The following is a 10,453-nucleotide window of genomic DNA, read 5'->3' as shown; positions in this document are numbered from 1 at the left end:
TTATTTTCTACAATGGACGTGGCCATCCATTTACAACGATAACCAATGATATATTTTCTTCTGTCCTTCATAGGTAAAAAAAATTGGGCTAAACGGTAGAGTGACGGCCTCGCTTCATGCAGGTCGCCGTTCAATCCCCCGAACGTCCAAGTGGTTGGGCACCATTCCTTTCTCCCGTCCCATCCCAAATCCTTATCCTGACCCCTTCCCAGTGCTATATAGTCGTCATGGTTTGGAACTGTCTCCTAATAGTTCCCTTCCCTTTTGTTCTCGGGGCAAAAGATCTGTTACACGAATTGTTCAGTGAGTTATTGAACAATCAACCACAGAACATGAGTGTAGTGCTTTTAAAATGCTACTCTAACTTACACACATAAATGCATACATTTACATCTGTCCAAAGTAAACAGTGTTCGAAGTATTTTATGTTAGACATAATGTGATTAATGTGCGTTTACAAAGGTAAAATGCAATTCTGACCAGTTTCTATATTTTTCAGGCTTGTTCCATTCAGCAACAAGCCTGAATGGTCCCCAGGCATATATGCAACGGAAGACTCACACCCCAGAAGTGACTCGAACCCATACTGCCAGGAGCACTATGCATCTGGTGTACAGGACACCTTAGCCACTCGACCATCACGACCGGACAAAAGATGAATGTAGCCGAGGCTATTTCCCCATCATCCCGCCGGCACTCTGATGGTAATCTTGGGCATAGTATTTGATCAAATCACCTCATTCTTTGGGGTACACGTGAGGAACACAAATGCGAACAAGCCTGAATGGTCCCCAGGCATATATACAACCAAAAACTCATAGTGCTCCTGGCATTATGTGTTCGAGTCACTTCTGGGGTGTGAGTTTTCGATATATATATATATATATATATATATATATATATATATATATATATATATATATATATATATATATATAGTTTCTCTTACTTTGGGAACTTGCACAGTTCCGTAAGGGGACGCAGGCAAGCTACGCTGCTACAAGTTTTAGCTCCCAACTTACAAACAAAAAGATAAATGAAACCAAGTTACTGGGTAAGTTTTTTCTGAGAGTTGGTTTTGTTGATACCACGAACTTGGTACTACGGCCGCAGGTACTATGATGATATATATACAATATAAATTTAAATACAGATTGGAAGAGTATATATGTGACCCCAACACCCGTGCCAGACCCCCAACACACGTGCCTGACCCCCCAACACCCATGCCTGACCCCCCAACACCCGTGCCAGACCCCCAACACCCGTGCCAGACCCCCAACACCCGTGCCTGACCCCCAACACCCGTGTCTGACCCCCCAGCACCCGTGCCTGACCCCCCAACACCCGTGCCAGACCCCCAACACCCGTGCCTGACCCCCAACACCCGTGTCTGACCCCCCAGCACCCGTGCCTGACCCCCCAACACCCGTGCCAGACCCCCAACACCCGTGCCTGACCCCCCAACACCCGTGCCAGACCCCCAACACCCGTGCCTGACCCCCAACACCCGTGCCAGACCCCCAACACCCGTGCCTGACCCCCAACACCCGTGCCTGACCCCCAACACCCGTGCCTGACCCCCCAACACCCGTGCCAGACCCCCAACACCCGTGCCTGACTCCCAACACCCGTGCCAGACCCCCAACACCTGCGTCTCCCCAAGTGCTAAACCTTTACAAACAACTGATTCTTTCTAGACAGCTAATTTTCTCCGAACAGCTGATTTTCTCGAGGTCGCAACAGGATGGCAAGAAAAACAATTTTGTCGGCAGACGATGAGGATGAGCTTTGGGGTGAGGCTGATTGGAGGAGAGGTGAGGCAGGGGGATGGGATAGGTAGGGGGGGCCAGGGGTGAGAGGTGAGAATGGGATAGTGAGAGAGGTGAGTATGGATGAGAAAGGGAAAATAATGAGGGGGTGTGATAAAGCAAACATAGGTGATTGCCTGGAGAAACGAGAGAGGGAGAGAGAGAGAGAGAGAGAGAGAGAGAGAGAGAGAGAGAGAGAGAGAGAGAGAGAGAGAGAGAGAGAGAGAGAGAGAGAGAGAGAGACAACAGAGTGGAGAGAAGACAATGCAGGAAAGAGAGACTGAGGCTCCAAGATGTTTACCAATAAATAAAATTGTTTGAAATATGTCTTACTCTCACTTTTAAGACAAATAAGTATCTGGAAGTACGAGGGTTTTCACTGAAATGGGTCTAGTAAGCTGTGATAACTAGTAAGACACAAAGATCTGATACGATGTATTTATCTAAGAAAGTGCATATATCTAGCATAAGCTCGAGATTTATTATGAGATAAGAATCTATTATGAGGTAAGAATCTAAAAAAAAAGTATCAGGGATTTGGTATTAGAAAGATCCAGTTAGAATACCAAATCAGTAGGCCTACCTGCTATATACAGCAGTGCTAGTCTAGCTAGTCTATAAACTATATAAAACTCTAGTGTAAGCAGAACCTCTGGAACACTTAACACATTACCTCGTGGGCTGAATATTAAGTAAACATGTAAATAAATTAATAAATAACAAAGCTTGACGGAGGTGAAGACGTCAAACCACATCAGGAGACGTCAAGCCACATCAGGAGACGTCAAGCCACATCAGGAGACGTCAAGCCAAATCAGGAGACGTCAAGCTACATCAGGAGACGTCAAGCTACATCAGGAGACGTCAAGCCACATCAGGAGACGTCAAGCCACATCAGGAGACGTCAAGCCACATCAGGAGACGTCAAGCCACATCAGGAGACGTCAAGCCACATCAGGAGACGTCAAGCCACATCAGGAGACGTCAAGCCACATCAGGAGACGTCAAGCCACATCAGGAGACGTCAAGCCACATCAGGAGACGTCAAGCCACATCAGGAGACGTCAAGCCACATCAGGAGACGTCAAGCCACATCAGGAGACGTCAAGCCACATCAGGAGACGTCAAGCCACATCAGGAGACGTCAAGCCACATCAGGAGACGTCAAACCACATCAGGAAAATGATGTGACACCATTTGTAATTAAAAAAAATCCTAGGGAGTATTAAGTGCTCTTTTTCTGATAACTTAGGCCGCCAAAGTACACAAAAGGGGCTCTTATTCCCCTACAACCTTGCTATAACTTTTGCCTTAGACACCTTAGGGTCCTTAGACACCTTAGGGTAGACGTCTTGAAGGTACCTGAAGACTGCCGACCTGTGAAGCAATGTGTCACAGTTCTAGATAAGGAGTTGGCAAGCTTCATGGGCCTTAAAGATGTCTTTTTCTATGCTGTCTTGGACGGCATTAAAAAGTATAGAGAAGATTTGTTTATAATGTTCTACCTAAAAAAAAAAAAAAGGATTTTCTGGGGTTCTACCTTAAAAAAAAGGATTTTCTTGTGTCCTAAAACAAAGACGGTCAGTACTTTGCCATAGACGCGAGGATTGTCTTAGTAATGTGAAGAACTGTAAAGTAGAAAAAACAATGCAGTTATCGAGGAAAAAAAGATGTTCCGTAGCACCTTAAAAAGATCCGTGAGAGTTTCGAAGAAATGTTTTCTGTCAGAAGAAGAAAATAGCTGCCAGATTCTAGATATATTGAGCCTCAGTCTCGTACCGCGGGGACCCCGGCCGTCCACCTGGCTGGCTGCAGAGGACACAAAAACAAAATCATTGTAAATATATTAGGTCACATGCGTTTAATTTTTTTTTTTAGCAGTGAATAGATCGTGCCTGCTGTTGGGGTGAGAGGAGAGAGAGAGAGAGAGAGAGAGAGAGAGGGAGAGACAGAGAGAGAGAGAGAGGGAGAGACAGAGAGAGAGAGGGAGGGAGAGTGAGAGAGAGAAATAAGAAGAATTGGGAAGGAAACGACGTGATTCATGGTAATTATGAGAGTGAGTAATAATGATGATTGTGACTGATAGTCACCTCTATCTCACGTCCTCATAATGTCGTGTATCACTACTAAACCTCCTCATAATGTCGTTATATACTACCTTTTACCTCACACCCCCTCATAATGTCGCCTGCCTCTTCCTTACATGTTCATTGTGTCGTCTTTCTATTCCTCACGTCCTCATTATATAATCTACCTCATTGTCACACTCTACCCATGCACACTTTCCATTCCCTCTTCATCTTAACTAACTTTTTTTATATTAGGGTAGTAAATCCCTTTCCCCCCTGATAGTTCCCTTCCCCCCCCCTTCCACCTATTCCCCCCCCCCTCATTACCACCCCTCCTCCACCGGTCCCCCCTTCATTAGCCCCCCCCCCCACCAGTCCCCCCCTCATTGTATTACCCATAGTTAACATTCATAATTTTTGGTCCCGTGTCATTAAAGGCAGCAAAATCCAGAGTAAACTTTGTTATGCTCTGATGCACGATGGAGGCGGGATTATCCCGACACTACGTTGGTGCATGTCGCCGATTGTCCGTTATTTTCAGGACGTCACCGATTGTACGTTTTCATGACGTCACCGATTGTACGTTTTCATGACGTCACCGATTGTACGTTTTCATGACGTCTCAGATTGTACGCTATTTGCATGAAGTCACCGATTGTACGTTATTTCCATGAAGTCACCGATTGTACGTTATTTCCATGAAGTCACCGATTGTACGTTATTTCCATGAAGTCACCGATTTACATTATTCGTCTGACGTTGTTATGACTTGACTAATCAGCGTGTCATGATTAGGTCAGTCAGAGTTGAATGGGAAGGCGTTTGTGATCCTTTGCTTGCTTGAGAGTTGGGAAGTAATTAAGAAGGTTGTTAAGATGGCATGCTGTATGCAAATTTAGCATTTTGAGTATGCAAATTTAGCATTTTGAGTATGCAAATTGAGTAATGCAGGTTGAATTGATATTGATTGCAGCCCGTATGCAACACTTAAAGGCTTGGATAGACTGGTGTTTTATTAAATTCTTTCTGTCTGCATATTACATGTAAGCAATGAGTGACTAATTGTGTAATATCCTATATGCAACCGTATGCAGGCGATGAGTCACAATAACGTGGCTAAAGTAAGTTGACCAGACCACACACTAGAAGGTGAAGGGACGACGACGTTTCGGTCCGTCCTGGACCATTCTCAAGTCGATCGACTTGAGATAGTCACGAATTCGTACGTACTTAGCTTTTACATAGTAGTATACTGACTAGTAAGGAATTATTTGCAAAATGAAGCTAAAAAAACAAACAAATAATTCTAGGCTTAGTCTAGCACACATATGTACTATTTAAATACTCAGATATCGTGTACATAGGAAGGAAGGTTACGTACGGACTTAGGAAGGTTAGGTTAAGTTAGTTTAGTTTGTCTAAGCAACACAAGAAGTAAATAGTTTTCCGGTTTGTCCAACTCAATAGTGCTGATTTCTACGTTTTAATTTCGTTGTACGTCGGTATATATACTATGGTCCTCATCGTTACTATAAGTACTACCAAAACAGGACGATAGACTCTATATTCAGATATATCAGATATATATATATGTATATATGTATGTATATATATATATATATATATATATATATATATATATATATATATATATATATATATATATATATATATATATGTCGTACCTAGTAGCCAGAACGCACTTCTCTGCCTACTATGCAAGGCCCGATTTGCCTAATAAGCCAAATTTTCATGAATTAATTGCTTTTCGACTACCTAACCTACCTAACCTAACCTAACCTAACTTTTTCGGCTACCTAACCTAACCTAACCTATAAAGATAGGTTAGGTTAGGTAGGGTTGGTTAGGTTCGGTCATATATCTACGTTAATTTTAACTCCAATAAAAAAAAATGACCTCATACATAATGAAATGGGTAGCTTTATCATTTCATAAGAAAAAAATTACAGAAAATATATTAATTTAGGAAAACTTGGCTTATTAGGCAAATCGGGCCTTGCATAGTAGGCAGAGAAGTGGGTTCTGGCTACTAGGTACGACATATATATATATATATATATATATATATATATATATATATATATATATATATATATATATATATATATATATATATATATATATATATAACCTTATGCAAATTTAGTTAAGAGGCATAATGAGTATCCAGGGTTAGTATTGTAATCTAAAGTTGTTCTCGAAGATGTCTCAGAATGGCCATTGAGTTGACTTGTGGTAAGAGGGAAATATATCGGTAACCAAGAAAGAGGAAATCATTGTCTGAGAGAGAGATGACGTTCTTAACTAAGTCAGCTATGTGTGTCAGCTGGAAACCCAACCCGGCCTCCCTCAGGTTCCCCAACGTCAAGAAACTGTGGTAGTAACGTGCCCTTGTCCTAACCTACCAGAGGACCAAAACCAGAAAACGGGGACAGCATGTCTAATTTCACGAGCCGCTACCGTTTTGTAGTACGACGGTTTTTGGCCTTAAGGAGAGTATATACGTCAAAATGCGACCCTTTGTTAGGAGGACGGGTCGTAGCTCGAGCATACCCTGGGTGTGTTGGGGGACCCTGGGTGTGTTGGGGGACCCTGGGTGTGGTGGGGGACCCTGGGTGTGGTGGGGGACCCTGGGTGCGTTGGGGAGGTGACCCTGGGTGTGGTGGGGTGACCCTGGGTGTGGTGGGGTGACCATGGGTGTGGTGGGGTGACCATGGGTGTGGTGGGGGACCATGGGTGTGGTGGGGTGACCATGGGTGTGGTGGGGTGACCATGGGTGTGGTGGGGTGACCATGGGTGTGGTGGGGTGACCATGGGTGTGGTGGGGGACCATGGGTGTGGTGGGGGACCATGGGTGTGGTGGGGGACCATGGGTGTGGTGGGGGACCATGGGTGTGGTGGGGGACCATGGGTGTGGTGGGGGACCATGGGTGTGGTGGGGACCCTGGGTGTGGTGGGGGACCATGGGTGTGGTGGGGACCCTGGGTGTGGTGGGGGACCATGGGTGTGGTGGGGGACCATGGGTGTGGTGGGGTGACCCTGGGTGTGGTGGGGAACCATGGGTGTGGTGGGGTGACCCTGGGTGTGGTGGAGGACCATGGGTGTGGTGGGGGACCATGGGTGTGGTGGGGACCCTGGGTGTGGTGGGGTGACCATGGGTGTGGTGGGGACCATGGGTGTGGTGGGGGACCATGGGTGTGGTGGGGACCCTGGGTGTGGTGGGGACCCTGGGTGTGGTGGGGGACCATGGGTGTGGTGGGGAACCCTGGGTGTGTTGGGGGACCATGGGTGTGGTGGGGGACCCTGGGTGTGGTGGGGGACCCTGGGTGTGGTGGGGGACCCTGGGTGTGGTGGGGGACCCTGGGTGTGGTGGGGGACCCTGGGTGTGGTGGGGGACCATGGGTGTGGTGGGGGACCCTGGGTGTGGTGGGGGACCCTGGGTGTGGTGGGGGACCCTGGGTGTGGTGGGGGACCCTGGGTGTGGTGGGGGACCCTGGGTGTGGTGGGGGGGACTATTATTTATCTGACGTCACAGGTGTGGTGCCAGCCGCCACTGTTGATGAGCACCTTACTGCAGCGGTACTGAGGTACTGCCTCGCGGGTCATCTTGATTTGCTCAGTTAACTTCTTTTGATTTTCACGACAGAGGTGCGGTGGAGTACTGAGTGCTGATATATATTGTATTTCCGAGGCCGGAAGCTGTAGAGGCCGTAAGCTATAGAGGCCGTAAGCTGTAGAGGCCGTAAGCTGTAGAGGCCGTAAGCTGTAGAGGCCGTAAGCTGTAGAGGCCGTAAGCTATAGAGGCCGGAAGCTGTAGAGGCCGTAAGCTATAGAGGCCGTAAGCTGTAAAGGCCGTAAGCTGTAGAGGCCGTAAGCTATAGAGGCCGTAAGCTGTAGAGGCCGTAAGCTGTAGAGGCCGTAAGCTGTAGAGGCCGTAAGCTGTAGAGGCCGTAAGCTATAGAGGCCGTAAGCTGTAGAGGCCGTAAGCTGTAGAGGCCGTAAGCTATAGAGGCCGGAAGCTGTAGAGGCCGTAAGCTATAGAGGCCGTAAGCTGTAGAGGCCGTAAGCTGTAGAGGCCGTAAGCTGTAGAGGCCGGAAGCTGTAGAGGCCGTAAGCTATAGAGGCCGTAAGCTGTAGAGGCCGTAAGCTGTAGAGGCCGTAAGCTATAGAGGCCGTAAGCTGTAGAGGCCGTAAGCTGTAGAGGCCGTAAGCTATAGAGGCCGGAAGCTGTAGAGGCCGTAAGCTATAGAGGCCGTAAGCTGTAGAGGCCGTAAGCTGTAGAGGCCGTAAGCTGTAGAGGCCGGAAGCTGTAGAGGCCGTAAGCTATAGAGGCCGTAAGCTGTAGAGGCCGTAAGCTATAGAGGCCGTAAGCTGTAGAGGCCGTAAGCTGTAGAGGCCGTAAGCTGTAGAGGCCGTAAGCTGTAGAGGCCGTAAGCTATAGAGGCCGTAAGCTGTAGAGGCCGTAAGCTGTAGAGGCCGTAAGCTGTAGAGGCCGTAAGCTGTAGAGGCCGTAAGCTGTAGAGGCCGTAAGCTGTAGAGGCCGTAAGCTGTAGAGGCCGTAAGCTGTAGAGGCCGTAAGCTGTAGAGGCCGTAAGCTGTAGAGGCCGTAAGCTGTGAATAACGTATGCTGAGGAGGTCGTAATTAAGCTGAGGAAGCCGTAAGCTGTAAGACACGCGGTGAAGGAGGTCGAGAGATCTCCACAGAGCCTCCTATTAACGAACTTCCTTATCAAGAAAGCTCAGCCATTTCCTCTGGCCTCGGCGCCACCTACAGGCTCCTCCCTAAAGTTTTTCTCCCTAATTTATCACCTTAATTTTTGTTAATTTATTCTCTTAAGATCCCTCTTCGTCTCACAGTTTCTTGGCAACTAATTTTGCCAATTAAGTTCTCGGCATTCTTGCTTCCCCTCATTGCTTCATCTCTCCGTCTCCAAGAACAACATGAGGCTGTTGGCACTCTTCCAGCCTCTTAAGCACTAGACAACATTGGTGGTCAGTCATTAACTATCTACGGGCTCACCATAGCCCGTGTTCCTTGGAACTTTTAGTTCCAGGTAGCGAATCTTTAACAACAACAACATGGTGGTCAGTTTCATTTCGCATATGGTAGTTGATCCTGAACTCGAGCAGCGGGTACAGTGGATGCTACATCCTTGAGTGGTAATCGTTCATACTTCAGATTCCTGCATAGGAATCCTGCGATTCCTAGGCAGGACATGACGTTTCAGCACGTCTCCTTGCTGTATGTGGCTCTCTTCTTCTGGTCAGTACATTCGGACCTGGTTTGTCACTGTTTACTCTCGTGTCTGTCACAGGTCCGGCCAGGGGTACCCTAGTCACAGGTCCGGCCAGGGGTACCCCCAGTCACAGGTCCGGCCAGAGGGTACCCCCAGTCACAGGTCCGGCCAGAGGGGGTACCCCAAGTCACAGGTCCGGCCAGAGGGTACCCCAGTCACAGGTCCGGCCAGAGGGTACCCCAGTCACAGGTTCGGCCAGAGGGTACCCCAGTCACAGGTCCGGCCTAGAGGGTACCCCAGTCACAGGTCCGGCCAGAGGGTACCCCAGTCACAGGTCCGGCCAAGGGGTACCCCAGTCACAGGTCCGGCCAGGGGTACCCCAGTCACAGGTCCGGCCAGGGGTACCAGATGGGACTCGTCACCTATAACGGGAGAGGACAGAAGAGCCTGGTGTGTGTATCTTGGCGCCAAGAGAAGGGGTGAAGCGAGGAGGGCAGATGAAGAGAAAGGGGGGGAATAAAAGAGAAAGTTAGAATGAACAGAATAAAGGGAAGAGCAGAAAAAAACAAAAGAGGTGGAAAAGCAGAGGAAAGGATAAAACGAAAGAGGAAAATTGGGAGAAGTGTAGTAGATGGAGGGAGGAGACGGAGATAGGATAGGTCAGAGAGGGAATTAAACACATATGAGCAGTGGAAAAGGAGGATGAGGCTCCACGAGGATTTAGGGGCGTGGCCTCAGATATGGGAAGGAACAGTGATAACATTTGGAGAAAAGAATGAATAGAGGAAAGGGGGATAATATGTGATACAAAAAAAAAAGGCAGAATTAGGGGCGAGGGAGAGGACGAAGGAAAGAGAGGTATTGGGGGGGGGTGAGGTGTAGGGGGAGAAGGGCGGGGCGTCGACAGGTAGCCAGGTGGTAGAGAGGGGAGCCAGCTGTCGATAACCCACTCCTGCCTTCTGTTCCCCCTCCCTCCCCCCCCCCCCCGTCACCCACCTTCCCCCACTCCCGCACCCACCCACCCACCCCCATCCCAGCTCCCCCATCCCAGCTCCCCCTTCCACCTCTTCTGGACCTCTCATCTCACACATCTAATTCTTTTCTCTTCCCCATCACATTGCCTTTTTCCCCTCACCTCTTCCGACTTTCCATAACTTCTACTGACTTTCCTAACTTGTTTGCTGTTGTTATAGATTCAGCTACTGGGAATCATACGTTCCATGTAGCACGGGCTATGGTGAACCCGTAGTGGACTTACTTTTTCCTCACTACTACTCACTTTCCTTATACCAGCATTCACCCTCCCTCTCCCTCA

The sequence above is a fragment of the Procambarus clarkii genome, chromosome 40 (genome assembly GCF_040958095.1).
Source record: "Procambarus clarkii isolate CNS0578487 chromosome 40, FALCON_Pclarkii_2.0, whole genome shotgun sequence".
Classification (NCBI taxonomy): Eukaryota; Metazoa; Arthropoda; class Malacostraca; order Decapoda; family Cambaridae; genus Procambarus; species Procambarus clarkii.
Note: the sequence above shows the minus strand (reverse complement) of the source record.